Source organism: Sorex araneus, chromosome 3 (assembly GCF_027595985.1).
Source record: "Sorex araneus isolate mSorAra2 chromosome 3, mSorAra2.pri, whole genome shotgun sequence".
NCBI classification, from domain to species: domain Eukaryota; kingdom Metazoa; phylum Chordata; class Mammalia; order Eulipotyphla; family Soricidae; genus Sorex; species Sorex araneus.
Window position 1 is genome coordinate 193,193,109 of NC_073304.1, and position 16,579 is coordinate 193,209,687.

At 51.3% G+C, this 16,579-nt stretch overlaps 1 protein-coding gene across 2 annotated transcripts in view; it reads right to left on the reverse strand.

Annotated features, from left to right (window-relative positions):
• ABR (ABR activator of RhoGEF and GTPase) overlaps nucleotides 1-16,579 on the reverse strand; it is a 198,509-nt gene that overhangs the window by 144,161 nt on the left and 37,769 nt on the right. Inside the window, exon 1 of one of the 2 annotated variants that reach the window (XM_055131989.1) lies at nucleotides 3,385-3,782. The exons of the other annotated variant lie outside the window; for it this stretch is intronic. The gene's annotated coding sequence lies outside the window, so the exon portion shown is untranslated. Of the gene's footprint in view, nucleotides 1-3,384; nucleotides 3,783-16,579 lie in introns of those variants that run through there. 2 annotated transcript variants of the gene reach the window in all.

The following is a 16,579-nucleotide window of genomic DNA, read 5'->3' on the forward strand; positions in this document are numbered from 1 at the left end:
CCCAGGGGCCCTCCTCTTTCCACACAGAAGACACAGCACTGGGAAGCGAGGTAGGAAGGGGCACCCCCTCAAGCCAGCAGCATTGCTGTCCTCTCCCCAGCATCCGGGACCACCAAGGCAGCCGGACCCTCTGCACCCGATGGGAATTTTCCTGATGCCACATCCGGGCACTGTTTGCCAGGAGGCCATGGATGCATGTTTTGCATGAGTCACATACATTTGCATACATTTTTACATTTTTGTCTGCAAAGGCTGAAGCAGCTATTTTCAGTGTTTTCCAAGCTGAAATGTTGCAGTTGCTCTCTGAAGCCTGCGACAGTGTGCTTTTTCTAACTTTCTAGCCAATCCTGTCATGTCCCTCCCCCTCCCAGGCACTTATAGGGTAGAGGGAGAGAGGATGCGCTGAGAAGGATCCTTTTAATAACTAGTGGAACAGGAAACCGGAATAGACAGCTTCAGCCGCGGCTCCCTGTGAATTGTTTACAAGGGCTAGCTCCCCCAAGAACCCCACTCTTTTCTCAATTATCCCTATTTTCCCCCAATGAGAAAACCGAAGCACTGAGCAGCCAAGCTCTCTGTACAGACAGGAAATAAGGTGCTGGGACTCGACCCTTCACAGTCTGCTCCTGCTCAGCAAAGGTCCCTGGCTGGGAACTGCTGGTCATGAATCAGAGACTTGACCATGGCCAGCCTCCTCCAGATCCGTATCCAAGCACGGGGCTTGGATATTGGTGTCCAGAGAAAGGGCAGTCATTCCAGACTCCCTCAGAGACTTCACTAGATGATTCCCGGCAATGTTAGCTCTGCACAGTCTCAATCTCACCTTGGCCACAGAGGCCAGTAGGGGACAGGACTGGAAACCTCCAGACTCCTGGCACTGAGGTGAGGAAGATCCAATACCACACCCCGGGAAGGAAGGAGTTAAAGAGTCCTTTGCATCGGCAGTTGGCCAAAGGTGAGTGCTCCTCAGCAGCCCCCAAGCAGCAGGGTGTTCCTGTGACAGGGACTGGGACAGGAACAGGGACAGGGACAGACTGCCCTGATTCAGCTCCGTGGGACCGGCAGCCCCAGGCACTGCATCAGCACTGACCGCTCACCGTGCAATTCTCTGGCAATACCCTTCGCCTCCCCCAGCCCTGCCTCTGACCTGTGCTGCCTGTTCCCACCAGAGGCTGTGGTGGCCAGCCTGCTCCGTTGCACCGTCTGGGTTGTGGGCGGCTGATGAGGGGCTGCGGGGCAGGACAGTAGCCAGGTGTGAAAGCTGCGGCTCTGCTCTCCTTCCATCACCACCCCCTCCGCCCCCCCCCCGGCCTCTGCTACTCCCTGATAGCCAAACCAGCGGCTTGGCCAGAATGGGCAAAGGGGAACTGTGTTTAGAACCAAAGTCGGGACTCTGCTTCCCTGCTTTTCTGCTCAAGGCAGGAAGCAGGAAGGCGCTGGGAGTCCTGCTTCTTCAACCCCCACCTTCACTGCTGGAGTCATCTCTCCCCTCTGCAGTGGGGGCCAGGCAGAGAGAAACAGGGAGGGGGTGTGGGGAGTGGGATAAAGGCAGCTGGTGGGATGTGGCCGTCTACAGATGAATAAAGAGTCATCAATTCTCCAAACACGGAGAGTCCGCACCCTCCCTGGCACATCAATGCTCTGTAAATGCTGGAACTGTGACTGCAACATTTTTCACTGGCGCTCAGACCACAGGAAGAATAAGGCTCAGCTTGACCTGCAGAAGAGTGACCACACTGCTCCCAGGCCAGCTTTCCACCCAAAGCCCAACATGCGGGCAATCAGTGATGTGGGCGAAGGGTTGGAGAGATAGTGCCACTTTCTCTTGCACTTGCCCTGCACACAGCCAACCTGGGCTCGATCCCCAGCACCCCGTTTGCTTCCTTCTAAGTACAGCCATGAGTGATCCCTGAGCATAAGAGCCAGGCGTAGCTCCTGAACACTGCTGGGTGAGGCTCTTGAACCAAAATAACAATAGTAAACACAGGTAAAATAAGGCAGTGCCAGCTAACATTCATGAGTCCCTCAACAGTGGCGGGCTCTGCATAGATGATCTCGCTCACCCTCCCAGTAAGAAGCTACTGGGACAGGCACACACTCTCTGTTCCGTAGAAGCCGAGAGCTGAAGCCGCTGGCCAGCTCCACAGGGTGTGACACTTGGCAAGGGACTGAGATTCCGCATCCAGAGTCCACACGTGTCATCTGGGTGTTGGACTGCAGTGAATGAACACCCAGAATGAAGCCAAATTCCGGGAGGAAGAAATCAGAGCCCCGTGAGGAATGTGAGGCAGTGTGATTCCAGAACCTGCCAGGGCCGCCGCCGAAGCAGAAACAGAAGAGTTCCCCGAGGAACATGGCCTTGACTTACAGGGCAGAGAGTCCAAAGACAAGCTGGATGCCACAGCCACCGCCTCTCAGTGGTGGCCCCTGCCAAGCCTTCTCTTCTGTGCTTTAGAGGCTGGAGCCAGACTCCAACCTTGGCAAGTTTTCACATGTGGAGAAGGTGGGGGCACAGGTGTGCGGGGAGAGTCAGGGTGATGACCTCTAGGCTAGTGGTTTTCCAGCTTTTACTCCTGTGGACCGGCAGTGGTCCGTGGCCCAGTCGTTGAAAACCACTATTCTAGACTTCGGAGCAGCCCTCATGCACCATGAGACTTACTTCCTAGGACACCCTGAGGTGGCCCTTCCCTCCTCTCAGCTTCATTTCTATTTCCTCAGTGAGGAGCAATTCTCCACTCTCGGACCTGGAAGGAAGTAAATTCCTCAAGCCTCCACTGCTTTAACCTCTTGCCACAGAAGCCTCGCCTGACATCCGTCCTGGCCCTTCTTCCTGCCTCCTCCTTGCCTCCTTCCTTCCCAGCAGGGATGCTGCAGGCAGCTCTCTGAGCTGACCTCCAGGCTTCCCCACCAGTCATTTCTCAGCCAGAGCTGTGTGTCAGTGACAGTCACTGGAAAGGTCCATAGCCCTGGCAAGAGGTTGCCCCAGAACTGCTTTCAGGGCCAAGGTAGATGGTCTGTGTGCACGAAGCCCGGGTTTGGTCCCTGAGCACCATCAGGCATGACTCCTGAGCATGGATCCAGAAACATCCCCAAAGCAAGCACCAGCCAGGAGAAAGCGGGGTCACCTCCAGGCGCTGAGGAGCTCCCACACATGCTCAGGCACCTCCCAGCACCCCACCTCCCGCTGAAGCCCCACTCCCCAGACCATAATTAAGTCCAGCATCCCCGGCAGAGTAGATAGTATGAAGCAAATAAAGGACAATTTCAGTGAACACAGCCGCCATAGCCTGCACCCCGTGTGGGTGCCTGCACCCCTCTCTCCACAGAGGCCATCAGGCTGGGGGTGAGGGTGACTGGAGTCCCCTCCCTCCCTAATTCACTTACCGCCGTGTCCCCATCAGGATCCGGAAAGAGGTCAGCAGAAGCAATGGAAGGATTCTAAATCCCCAAGCCCCAAAGTTCACTGGCTCCAATCTTATCAGCTGTAAGTGGACAGCGGGGTCATGGCCAGCTGGGATCAGATCACAGGCTGTCCCTTGCCCTCCTGTGGGCACCCCGGCTGTGTGTCCTCCAGGCTGTCTCAGTCAGACTTCTGCAGATGCAGCCCAGCCCTGCATTGCTCTGCCAGCAGCCGTGATGCCACCAGCCCAGAGATCCCTGTCCTCGGTCAGGCCCAGAAGTGGTCGCAGAAGCTGAGGACCAGCCCTCAAGGAGACGCTGGGAGAGGTGGAGGTGCACTGTGCAAGAATAAAGGAGCTTCAGGGCTCAGCTACAGCTTGTCGTCAGTGGAGTCTGTCCTTGGGGTTCCCAGGGAAGTTAGCAGGTGTGGGGCTATGTCTCTTTAAGGATCAGGCCTCTCCTTAAGGCAACTTCCCTCTGCAGTCCCTCCAGCCACCTCCAGCTGCCTGCCGCAGACAAGGAGGGGCTCTCGATCGCCATCTGGTGGCCCAACCGAGCAGCATCTTGGCCATCAGTTGTGAAACCCTGCCACCTTGGCTGGCTCCAGCCCAGAGCCCTGGGAATCAATGCCAGTGCTAACCCCCAGGCCCCCCCACCAGGTTCTGCCCAGGGCTCTGTCAGGAGGAACTTCATTTGGGGTCAGGAGATAGCAGGAATCCCTATGAGTCATCTGGGAAGGAAAATCAGCTATTGGACAAAAGCTTTCCCAGGATGGTCTCAGATGGGGTGTGGAGACCAGAAAGATAGTCCAGGGGTGAAGGAAGACACTTGCCTCGCATGCAGTCAACCTTTATGTGATCCCTCGAGCCACATATGCTTCCCCATGTCCCAACAGAAGTGAACTCTAAGTGCAGAGTCAGGAGTAAACCCTGAGCATTGTGGAGTGTGTCCCCAAACCTAAAAATAAAGGTGTAATATTTCCCCAGTCATCCCACTTGCAACTTTTGGGACCTGAGGCATACCTGTACGTACCCTGGCCCTGAAAACACAGGAACAAGTGGTTTTCAACTGGGGGAGGGAAGTTGTTAGCATTGTCTCACTAGGAAACATTTGAGGGGCAGGAGTGCAAGTACAGCGCTGAGGGCATTTGCCTTGCACGCAGTTGACCTGGGTTTAGTCCTCGGCATCCCATATGGTTCCCCCAGGTACCACCAAGAGTAATTCATGAGTGCAGAGCCAGGAGTAACCCTGATCATTGCTGGGTGTGAGCCAAAAAACAAAATAAAAAAATAAAGAACTTGCTGGTTTGGAAAAAAAAAAAGAAAGAAAAGGAACATTTCAAAATGTGCAAAATACATCTGATTTTATGGTTGTATTTTTATTTTGCAAGTGCCAGGGATCAACCCATGATCTACATATACAAAAAGCATACCTAAAGCTGTATATCTCTCAATCAGTAGCATTTTAAATCTAGAGAGCATATAAAATGTGTCACAACTAAAGGCTGAAGTGATAGTACAGCAGGTAGTGTACTTGCCTTATATGTGGCAGACCTCGGTTCAATTCCCCAGCACTACCAGGAATGCTCCCTGAGCACAAAGTCAGGAGTAAGCCCTGAGCATCACTGGATGAGACCAAAAAACAACAACCACCCTCCTCTATAAAAAAAGTCCAAATGTGAGGCAAATGCAACTTGTTTTGGGCACACTCTACCCCTGTTCTCTTTACTCCATCATTCCATCTTTAGTATCTTCCATAAGTCTCGCTTTGATTGTTTTAGAGGTGGAGAGAAGGTTTGGCCTGGCTCCAGCCTCCTTCCTAGGGACTCCTGTCTCACACCTGGCTGCACTGGTCTAGCAGGACTCTGGGCAGGGGAGAAGGACAAGGATCGAAGAGAAGGCAGTGGGTGGTCTCCATGGAGAAACAATCATAGAAAACCAGCTGCCCGCTTCTCCTTCCCCCCTGCTCCCCAGGGAACACCCCTGCCTGCTCCCACCAGGATGACTCTATCTTGGCCCCGCACTGTCCCAGGACCTGCCTGGAAACCTGTGACTCTTAACTTTCCCTTCTCCTTCGTAGCTTGGGGTCCCCTGTTCAGCCTCAGAAGCAGCCCGGTGCCAGGGACTGTCGTGAGCCACCAACACAGGGATGCTTGCTCTCAGGAAGTGGGGAAGGGAAGCAGACGTGACACTAGCCACAGTGGCTTTGGCAGCTGCTCCGTGGCACCTCAGGGTGGGGCAGCTGGTTGGAGCAGCCCCAGCCTCCAAGGCAGAGCTACCACCGTCAAATGGGGAAAGAGCGTTTTCTAGAACTCATCTGGCTGGTCACTCCTTCCATGGAAGGCTTCGCCCTCGCAGGCATAATAAAGACCCTCACCCTTTTGCACATACAAAGCCTGGCTGCTGTGCCTGCCGTCTTTTATCTTGATCTGGAACATTTCTACTTCTTTGCTCTTTGGGGAGTTTTCTACACTTTTGCCCAGATTGTTACTGATAATGTTTCAATATCTCATCCCACTGGTCTTATTTTGGCAGGGGGATGTGGAGCCACACCTGGAGATACTCAGGGCTTACTCCTGGCTCTCTGCGTTCATGAATCACTCCTGACGGTGCTCAAGGGTGCTGGGGGTCAAATCCAAGTGGCCTATGTACAAGGCAAGTCCCACACCCACTGTACTATTGTTCCAGTCCCTCATCCTTCTGGTCTTAACCAACATAAGATTTCCAGGAAGTTGTTTCCTAGCCACAGACCAAGGAGGTTTGTGTTCAGAATTCCCCTGCTCTTGGAAATCACGCTGTGGCTGCCTCTTCTGCTAGAGGGAGACCCCAAGACAGGGGCAACCACTGTACCCCGGAGCCCCTAGCACTGTGCCCCAGTCTCTTGAAAAAATGCTTTCAGTAAATGAATGAATGACCAAATATGTTCAGAGTGACAAAGAAACTAGAAAGAGCGAGGGAGGGAGGACAGATGCCCTTAGTCCCGCCCCAGCTGCTGGAAAAGAACAGTCTGGCCTGGTTGCGAGGAGTCCAGAATAGTCCAGCTCTGAAAAGACAGGAAAAAGACACCCGGATTCTAGAACCTGATTCAGGGCAGCAGAATTGCTGCTCCAATTAATCCTCTCAATGCTCCCGTGAAATCGCAACTAAAAGCTCCCCCGTGCATAGCTCCCTTCCTAGGCAGCTGGCATTTGATGCTGCGCTCTGCTCGGCCCAATCAGGTGCCAGCAGGAAATGGAACAGAGACCCAGAAATGGTCCAGCTGCTAAGAGAACTTTGGTCTCAATTCCCAGAGTCCTTCTCCTAGGACTGCCCCCAATGTGCCACTAAATTTGTTTTAAGTGAAAGAAGGCAAAGGATCAGTTTTCCCTGGGGAGGCACTCCAGGGCAATGGGCAGATGGGTGTCACAGGGGGATGAGTGTCACAGAAAAAGTTTCTCCTGCTCTGAAGCAATGTTGTTCCCAACTTGTTCCCCTACCTCACCCCATCCCCACCTCACTGGCTACAGGTCACTCTTGTGGCTTTTCTTTTTAAAACGGAGTTTTATTTATTTTTCTTTTTGGGTCACACCTGGCGATGCACAGGGGTTCCTCCTGGCTCTGCACTCAGAAATTACTCCTGGCGGTGCTCAGAGGACCATATGGGATGCTGGGAATCAAACTTGGGTCGGCTGTGTGCAAGGCAAACTCCCTACCCGCTGTGCTATCGCTCCAGCCCCTCTTGTGGCTTTTTTGTGTGTTTGGGAGGGTGAGTGTTGTGGATTGGGGCCATACCTAGCGGTGATCAGGGACAATTCCTGGCTCTGCGCTCAGGAGTGACACCTGGCTATATTCAGGGGACCATATGTGGTGCCCAGGATTGGAACCAGGGTCACAGCCGGCTCAGCAGCTTGCAAGGCAAGAAAGTGCCTCTCCTCCTGCACTGTCTCTGCCCTGGAGCTGTTGCTTTGATGGCCCCTCAGCTTGGTGACAGGGAAATAGAATGGATATAGATTCTGGGTCCTCCTTGTCTTCCCCAAGGCCTATGTGGAAAGGGTCTGCAGCTTGCTTGGCAGACAGATGGGTGTGACCACGGAAACCCTCGTGATATGATTGCTGGTTGTACTGAATCATGTAACCACGGGACGGGCACGTGAGTTCTAGGGACACTGCATCAGACTCACCCAGACAGCCAGGCACCTACAAAAATGGGAAGAAGGTTTCTCCTTAATTTCTCTTCACTGAAGCAAAGGGACAAACACACCCAGTTTATAGTCAAGTTTCTTGGAACTTGAGCTAGAAAAGATCACCTTAGGTCTCCGGGTGGTTGCTGTCTCTGGGTTATTGTCTGTAACCCAGACAGTTCTTTAGATCCCTGCCAACTGCCCATCTGCTGCCTACTAGAAGATTCTGGTATTGGAACTGGAGAGATAGTTCAGCGAGTAAGGCACTTGCCTTGCATGTGGCTGATATGAGTTTAATCCCTGGAACCCCATACAGTCCCCTGAACCCCACCAAGAGTGATCCCTAGGCACAGAGGCAGAAGTAAATCTTGAGCACCAACAGGGGTGGCTTAAATACTCCCCCAAATGTAGCCAGAAAAAGAATGTTCTGGAATCATTAAAACTCTCATGGTTCTTCTCTCGCCATAATGGAGGGGGCTGGCAGGAGGGGGGCGTAAAGAGCAGAAGCAGAGTGATAAACGTGAGAGCAGCTCCTCTCTCAGCCCAGCTGCACAGGCTCAGGATTTAATCTTGGAAGAGATCAACTAGACGCAAGAAAATGCACAGATCACTGGTCTCCTGGCTGAAAACTCTGGGACGCCCACAGGAGGGGATCGTCCGAGTCCTCACCCTGCCACAGCCCCAGAAGCTGCACTCACACCCCAACAGCTGTCACCATGCCAACAGCAAGACCCCACCACCTCATGGTGAGCTCTGCAGAGATACCAAACATTTTTAGGAACACCAGTTTTTGGGCGGAGAACCCTGGGGTCTTCTCGGAGTGGGGGCAGGAAGCCTCTTCCCTTCCCCCCCATACTTCTAGAAGCCCAAGGGCCATACCCGTACCCCATAGCTACTGTCATGTAAAGTCATGACCAGGTTAAATATTTTGCAACATCCCCAAACTACAATACTGACAGCCCAGTAGGAGCACACCAGATTGGATGGGGACGTAACATAGAACCAGCTAAACTCAATAAACAAAAACATTAACAATGAAGGCTCAACTAGCAACCACAGCTTAGGAAGTAGCCAATCCCAAATCCTCAGACAATGATTTAATAACCCCATGGTGAGATAACGATTTTTATAAATTTTCTTCTACTGAAGTTTTTTTTTTTTCTTTTTGGGTCACACCTGGGGATGCCCAGGGGTCACTCCTGGCTCTGCACTCAGGAATTACCCCTGGCAGTGCTCAAACCTGGGTCGGCCGAGTGCAAGGCAAATGCCCTACCCACTGTGCTCCAGCCCCTGATTTTTTTTTTATAATTTAATTAGCCATTTAGTGATAACAAGCAATATAAAATAATTTTTATTTTTTTTTGCCTGCTAAGGAGGCAGACTCTAAAGGTGGTTGTGAAAATGGGGACAATGGTGGTGGAATTGGTGTTGTAACATTGAGTGCTTGTAACAAATGCATCGTGAGCAACTCTGTAAGCCATTGTGTTTAAAGTGGAAAAATATTTTTTTTAACTAAGAGTAATATGCCTATTGTCTTATTGGGCCTGGGCTAACCTGCAGGGTCTGTTGTGTTACATCTGTGGACTGTTGGGGCTGGAGAGATACCATAGGGACAAGATACGTGCATTGCATACAGCTGACCCAGGTTATATCCCCTGCACTGAATTTGGTCCCCCAGTCACCATTAGTGGTCACTCCTGAGCACAGAGTCAGGAATAGCCCCTAAGTGTCATTGGAATGCCTCCAACTCTTTCCCCACTCAAAAAAAAAAAAAATCACTGTATTATCACAGTAACCCCAACTGTTTCAAAGCTCATGCTTGGACCCGCCACACTTTACTAACTTTCTCCAAGAGAATGGAAAAAGCACTAAACTGAAATTACTCTGAATCAAGGTCCTGGCTCTGCACTGAAATGCTGCGTGACCTCGAGGAATTCCCAATTTCCCTCTCAGGGTCCAGAGTCTCCCCCCTAATGGGGAGGGATGAGAATCAGCCCAGCGAGACTGCTTGAAAGTCAGATCCTAGGAAATAATAAGGGGGGAGAAAAATATTTTTTCCTTTCCCCAACCCTTAATCCCTCTTATTTCAGAAAGTTCCTGGGATTTGAGAGCAAGAAAAGTTGTACAGTGGATAAAGTACTTGTCCTACATGCAACCGATTGGGGTTTGGTCATTGGCACCACAGATTGTTCCCAAAACACTGCCAGGAGTGACCCCTGAGCACAGAGCCAGGAGTGAGACCTGGGCGCTGCTGAGTGTGACCGCCCAAAACAAAACAAAACAAAAAAGGGTGGTTCACTAGGTCATTCGTTGTTCTTGAGCCCTAATGGGACTGAAAAAAACAGGAGTCCTTTTTTCTGAATGCTTATGATAGTAGATTCATCAGAGAAGCCCAGAAGTGACAGTCACTGAAAGAGGCAGGGCAAGACTGGGGGAGAGACACGAGGGGGGGGGGTCATTGCAGGGGAGTCTGCATATAGAAGCAGGGTGCATCACCTGTTTCAAGTTGATTTGATGATAAAGTGACTTTTAGAGAAAATGCATGGAAAAACATGATGTTTCACTAGCAAAAATGGTGGGTGCGAGTCAGGGCACTCTGTGTGTGTGTGTGTGTGTGTGTGTGTGTGTGTGTGTGTGCACGTGTGCACTTGTGTGCATGTGCTCGCGCATAGGAGGTAAGGATAAGAGGAGATAAGAAGAGTCAGCAATTTGCAGGAGACAAAAATGGGGCTGACCAAAAGGGGAGAGAGAAAAAAGAAAAGTGCCTGTCATGGAGGTAGGCTGGGGTGGAGGGGTGGGGATGGCCAGAAGGAAACTGGGGACATTGGTGGTGAGAAAAGTACACCACCAGGTGGAGAGATGGGTATTCTGAACATGTATACTGAACATGTATACTAGTTCTCCCTCTCAGAGAACCTGGCAAGCTACTGAGAATTTCCTGCCCTCACAGGAGAGCCTGGCAGCCTCCCTGTGGCGTATTCATATGCCAAAACCAGTAACAATGATGGGTCTCATTCCCCTGACCCTGAAAGAGCCTCCAATGTGGCACCATTGGGAAGGATGAGTAAAGAGAGGTTTCCAAAATCTCAGGGCTAGAACGAATGGAGATGTTACTGAGACAGCTCGAGAAAATCAACATCAACAGGGTGATGATGATGATGATCCCATGGCGATTCAATTTTTTTAAAAGTTAACATTGTTATAACCATGATACCTAAACTATAAGACATTTAAAAATAAAATAAAAACAAGGGGGGCAGAACAATGGTACAGCAGGTAGGGTGTTTGCCTTGCACGAGGCTGACCCAGGTTCAATCCCCAGCGTCTCATATGGTCCCCCGAGCACCACCAGGAGTAATTCCTGAGTGCAGAGCCAGGGGTAACCCCTAAGCAGCATAACTGGGTGTGCCCCCAAAGGAAAAAAAATAACCAAAATAATGGAGCTGAAAAATAGGTCTGAAGGGGTGATGGGTCGAGAAGTTTCTCTGGGGGCCTGGAGGAGAAGAGGCTGTTACTAAGGTTTGGCCACATAGGGTTTTGTCACATATTGTCACATAGGGTTTTGGTTCAGTTTGACTTCAGCTTTCCTCAGTCCTGTCTTTATCAAGAGGGCTCGTGAGGATGCCTCCACCCCCAAAGTGCTCACCCCTTCCCAAGGACTGTGTGGGCAGAGCTGTCTAGATTCTGCAGCCTTTAGGCAATGTGTCCCTCTTCTTATCGATGTTTTTCTGTGTGACACACAGGATTACCTCCCCATTCCTTTCCCCTTTTTGCTGTCACCCTGATGACCAGGGTCACACACGCCGGCTGGGGTGGTACATGTCAGGGTTGTCCTTTTCATTTGTTTGTTTTTGGACCACACCCGGCGATGCTCAGGGGGAACTCCTGGCTCTGCTCTCAGGAGTCACTCCTGGCGGGTGCAGGAAACCATATATGGTTCTGGGAGTTGAACCCGGGTCAATCATGTGCCACCCAAGCACCCTACCCGCTGTACTACTGCTCTGGCCCCAGGGTCATACTTTTTAATCTGGCCTCCACATTGGTGCTCAGAGAATCTGGGGGTCACTCCTGGTGTGATTAAATCCAAGCACACAGCCTGTGTATCCAGATGGCTCAATAATGGGGTCTGGCCGTGAGCAGCTGCTGGGCCGGCAGTGCTAGGGGAACCGCAGACTGCAGCACAGAACACGGGCTTCGTGCTAGCAGGCACGAGCACTGCCCCCTGAGCTATCTCCCCACCCCTGGTTGCACATCTTTATTTCTTTATTGGGGGCTAGCACCGAGTGGTGCTTTGGGCTTAGATCTGGCTCTGTGACCGGGATCACTCCAGGCTGTACTCAAGGACCATGTGCGGTGTCTGGGTTTAAACGAGGGTCAGCCACATGCAAGGCAAGTGCCTTAACCCCTGACCTTAACCCCTGAGCTATCTCCCTGGCTCGACCAGTTGCACAGTTTCTAATTGCAGTATTCGCTCACAGACTAGCACGGGTCTTGCCCCTCCAGCTGTCGTTCCTGCACAGTCTGGTCACAGGAACACACATGACTTTCATGCTGATTTTGCTCTTTGTAGTTCAGTTGAATTAGACTCAATCAATAACATTGTGCAAGTTTAAAGTGTACAATGTGCTGATTTGGTATCAGTATGCATTGGGATGATTAGCACAGTAGCACTGTCCTCCCATTGTTCGAGCGGGCACCAGTAACGTCTCCATTGTGAAACTTGTTACTGTTTTGCTTTGTTTTGTTTTGTTTTGTTTTTTGCTTATTGGGTCACACCCAGCAGTATACAGGGGTTACTCCTGGCTCTGCACTCAGGAATTACTCCTGGTGGTGCTGGGGGACCATATGGGATGGTGGGAATCGAACCTGGGTCGGCTGCGTGTAAGGCAAATGCCCGACCTATTGTGCTATTGCTCCAGCCCCTGTTTTTTATTTTTTTGCTTTTTTGGGTCACACCTGGCAATGTACAGGGGATACTCCTGGCTCATGCACTCAGGAATTACTCCTGGCGGTGCTTGGGGGACCATATGGGATGCTGGGAATCGAACGCGGGTCTGCCACGTGAAAGGCAAATACCCTACCCGCTGTGCTATTGCTCCAGCCCCTTGTTGTTACTGTTTTTGGCATATTGAATATGCCACAGGGAGCTTGCCATGCTCTGCTGTGTGGGCAGGATACTCTCGGTAGCTCGCCAGGCTCTCTGAGAGGGATGGAGGAATCGAACTTGGGTTGGCCACGTGCAAGGCAAACGCCCTACCCACTGTGCTATCGATCCAGTCGATTGGGATGATTACTGCAGTAAAGTCAGTTAACACATCCTTGACCTAGTAGCTATCGTTTGTTTGTTTTGTTTGGGAGCTACACCCAGCAGTGTTCCGGGGCTACTCCTGTGCAGGGCAGGGGGTCACTCTCAGTGGTGCTCAGGGACCCACACAGTGCTGGGAATCAAGCCCAGGTCCCCTGCATGCAGAGCCTGTACTCAGCCCTCTGAGCCATTCCCCTCCCTCTCCCTCACCCTAACTTATTTTATCAGGGCCATTCCAGGAGGGCCTGAGGTGGGGGGCTGGGGCCACTGGTGAAGGGTTGCATGAATTCAGGTTTGTGTTCTGTCAGCTGCAGTATCTCCCCAGCCCTGCCACTCTGACAATACCTCGATGTGGAGGACAGACATACAGACATTCTTCTTGATAGAAGAAGCTCCAGAAAGTGTTAGAACTAAATGCACACTGCGATGGAACGAGGTCCAAGTGTCCAACCACTTTTACGGGCAGAATGTTTGTGTCCCCCTTGCCAAAGTCAAGGTTGAAGCTTTAATCTTCAATGTGTTGGTTTCAGGAGGTGAAGCCTTGGGGAAGAAATTAGGTTTCACTGAGGTGATGAGTATGGGGCCCTGTGCTGAGATTCGAGTTCTTAGAAGCAGAGGAAGGGACCAAGCACAGACACTTCCTCCTTCTCTCCCCTCATTCTCTCCCAGCTGAGCAACTGGGCAGAGGCAGCCAATCACAGACCAGGAGCTCAGCCAGGCTAGCACCTTGATCTTGGAATCCCCACCCTCCAAAGTCGTGACAATAGGCGTCTGTCCTTTGAGTCACCCAGTCCATCGCATGTCGTTCTGGCTCTGGAGTGTCCGAGCCCCTGGCAAGGGACTGCCCATCTGCTGTGCCCCATGCTAACGCCAACACATCTTCAACACCATCAGGTCCTGAGGAGTGAGTTTCTAGTCACACCAGCCACTCTCGCATGTGACAGAATATGAATACAGTAGCAGAGTTCTTTTAGACTTTTGGACCATACCCAGCAGTTCTCTGGGGTTATTCCTGATTCTATGCTCAGGAGTGACTCCTGGCCATGCTCGGGGGACCATAGGTGGTATCAAACATGTGGCAGCTGGAAGTGGCTGGAAACAAGGCAAGTGCCTTACCCTCTGCACTCTCTCTCCAGCCCAGAGATAGAGTTCTTTTCTATTTTTTAATTGAATCACCATGTGGAAAGTTACAGAGCTCTCAGTCTAAGTCTCCGTTATACAATGCTCGACACCCATCCCATCACCTGTGCACATTTTCCACCACCAAGAGCCCCCATATACCTCCCCCCAGCCCTCACTCCCACCCCCCGCCTGTGTAGCTGATAGATTTCACTTTACTTTGATTACCTTCAATTTTTCAACAAAAAAACTCACTATTATTGTTTGGAGTTTCCCCCCAAAGTTAGACCTGCTAAAAAGGAACCGTTTCACATTGCTGACAATTAAGAGATATGAGGCCGCACAGATTTCTGTATAAAGTCCAGTGGTGAAATTGCATCACTGCAAGCTTTTACTTCCTTTTTGTGGTGCTCATAGGATGGAAAAGCCGAGAGAGAGAAACCCTTCCCCGCTGGCGCTGCATGGGGCAGTGGCTCAGTTCACAGTCTAGAGGCATTTCTGCGAGCTGCTGTTGTCCAGAGTAGTTTAGTTGGCCTCTGGGATCATGCTCGTGCAGCAGCGGGAAGCCCAGAGGCAGAGTTCTTAAAGCTGCTTTCTAGGGCCTAGCAGGGCAAAGAGGACAGAAGGATTCATCTCCACCCTCTTCCTCCTCAGCTAAAGTGTTTGGGTCTTCCCTCTGCTCCCTGGGCAGAGGGCCTGTACCAGGTGTGTCCCTGATGTAGAGAGCTCCTCACTGTGGCAGGAGTTACCTAGTCTCCAGCAGATGTCACACATGGAAGTGGCCCCAGGCCTGCCTGGTCCAGATTTAGCCGAGTACTGGAAAGAGCAACGTAAGGAAAAGCAATGCTTAGCTAAGCTCTCAGGGGAAGGCCGAGAAAACTGGGGCATCCGCTGTGCATCCTCCTCCAAATATTCCTGTCTTTGGTTTCCTGGTCCTAAGAAGAGGCTCAGCGCAGGCAGAATGTTCTCGAAAATTCTCTGTGCTCCAAACAGAGCTAGATGCCCCACGGGAAAAGTTTCGCTTTCCTAAGGAAAGCCTGTACTTCTGAGCACCCTTCCCACAGACCCTCTGCAGTGCCACCTGGACAGAGCATTTTCAAAGGCTGTGTGTGCGTACATGTGTGTACGTGTGTGTGCATGTGTGTGCATGTGCGTGTGTGTGCGTGTGTGTGCACATGCATATCTGTGTGTGCGTGCATGCATGTGTGTGTATGTGTATGTGTGTAGACTAATGTCTTCCACAAAGGCAGCTCCCACTTCAGTTTCCCATACCCCAGTTTCCTTGGCCCTGAATCAGCTAGGTATTATAAAGAGCATTTAATTTAATTTAATATTTTTAAAATTTAGGTTTTTGGGCCATGCCTGGCGATGTTCTGTGGTTACTCCTGGTTCTGAAGTTGGAAACTACTCCTGGCGGGCTCCAGGGACCATAGGATGCTAGGGATTGAACCCGGGTTGGCCATTGCAAAGTTAGTGCCCCCTTCCCACTGGACTATCTCTCAGGCCCCTTCAAGAACGTTTTATTTTTATTTTATTTATTTATTTATTTATTTTTGGGTCACACCCGGTGATGCACAGGGGTTACTCCTAGACTCAGGAATTGTCCCTGGTGGTGCTCAGGGGACCATATGGGATGCTGGGAATCAAACCCAGGTTGGGTGCGTGCAAGGCAAATGCCCTATCCATTGTGCTATCACACCAGCCCCACTCAAGAACATTTTAAAGATAATCACTCCTGAGCCAGAGAGGCTGTCCAATGAGCTGAAGGTCATGTTTTGTGTGCAGGAGTCCCAGAGAGTCCCATAGGGTAAGGAATAGCTCCTGAACCACCAGGTGTAGTCCAAAAATAAACAAAGTACTTTGCTGGAGCGACCAGGAAACAGCTTGACCTTCTCCACAGGATGGAGAGGAGATGGGGCTGGGGGCTCAGAGCTGCAGCTGCCTGAGCTTCTTGCTGAATCATTTCAAAACTTCTGCCCCAGTCTACGAGGATAAGCCCTGTCAGGCTTCTAGCAGACAGAACCAAGACAGGAAGTCGCTGTCTCTCTGCCTCCTTACCTCAGAGTTGTTCTTTTATTTTGTTTTGGTTTTTACTTTTATAGCTTTGGGACCACACATGGGCTGTGCTCAGGATTTACTCTTGGCCGTGTGCTCCAGGATCACTGCTGATGGTGCTCAGGGGACCCTAGGGGATGCTGGGGAATCAAATCAGGGTTTAAGCACGTGCAAGGCAAGCATTTTAACCTCTGCACCATATCATTGGTCCTGACCTCGAAGTTTTAAGCCCAAGACTTCCTTAAAGTTTAGCCATGACTCAGATGAAACTGAATCCTGGCCCTCACCCCCTCTCGTGGCCCAGCGTCTTCTGGACAATGCATTGCCCAATCCCTTGCACAAATAGAAGCCCCTCTCCAGGTTCCTATTTCTATCTGGTTCTGCAGGTTTCTTGCTTTGGCATACTATGTGCATATCACACGAGGGTAGTCACAGGTCACCGAGGGAGGAAAATGCCGAGAAGTTGCCCTGCCTGGACCTCAGGCTTGGTTGGGGCTCCTGCAGGGGCTGCAGAGGGGAATGCACACCCAAGTGAGACTGTG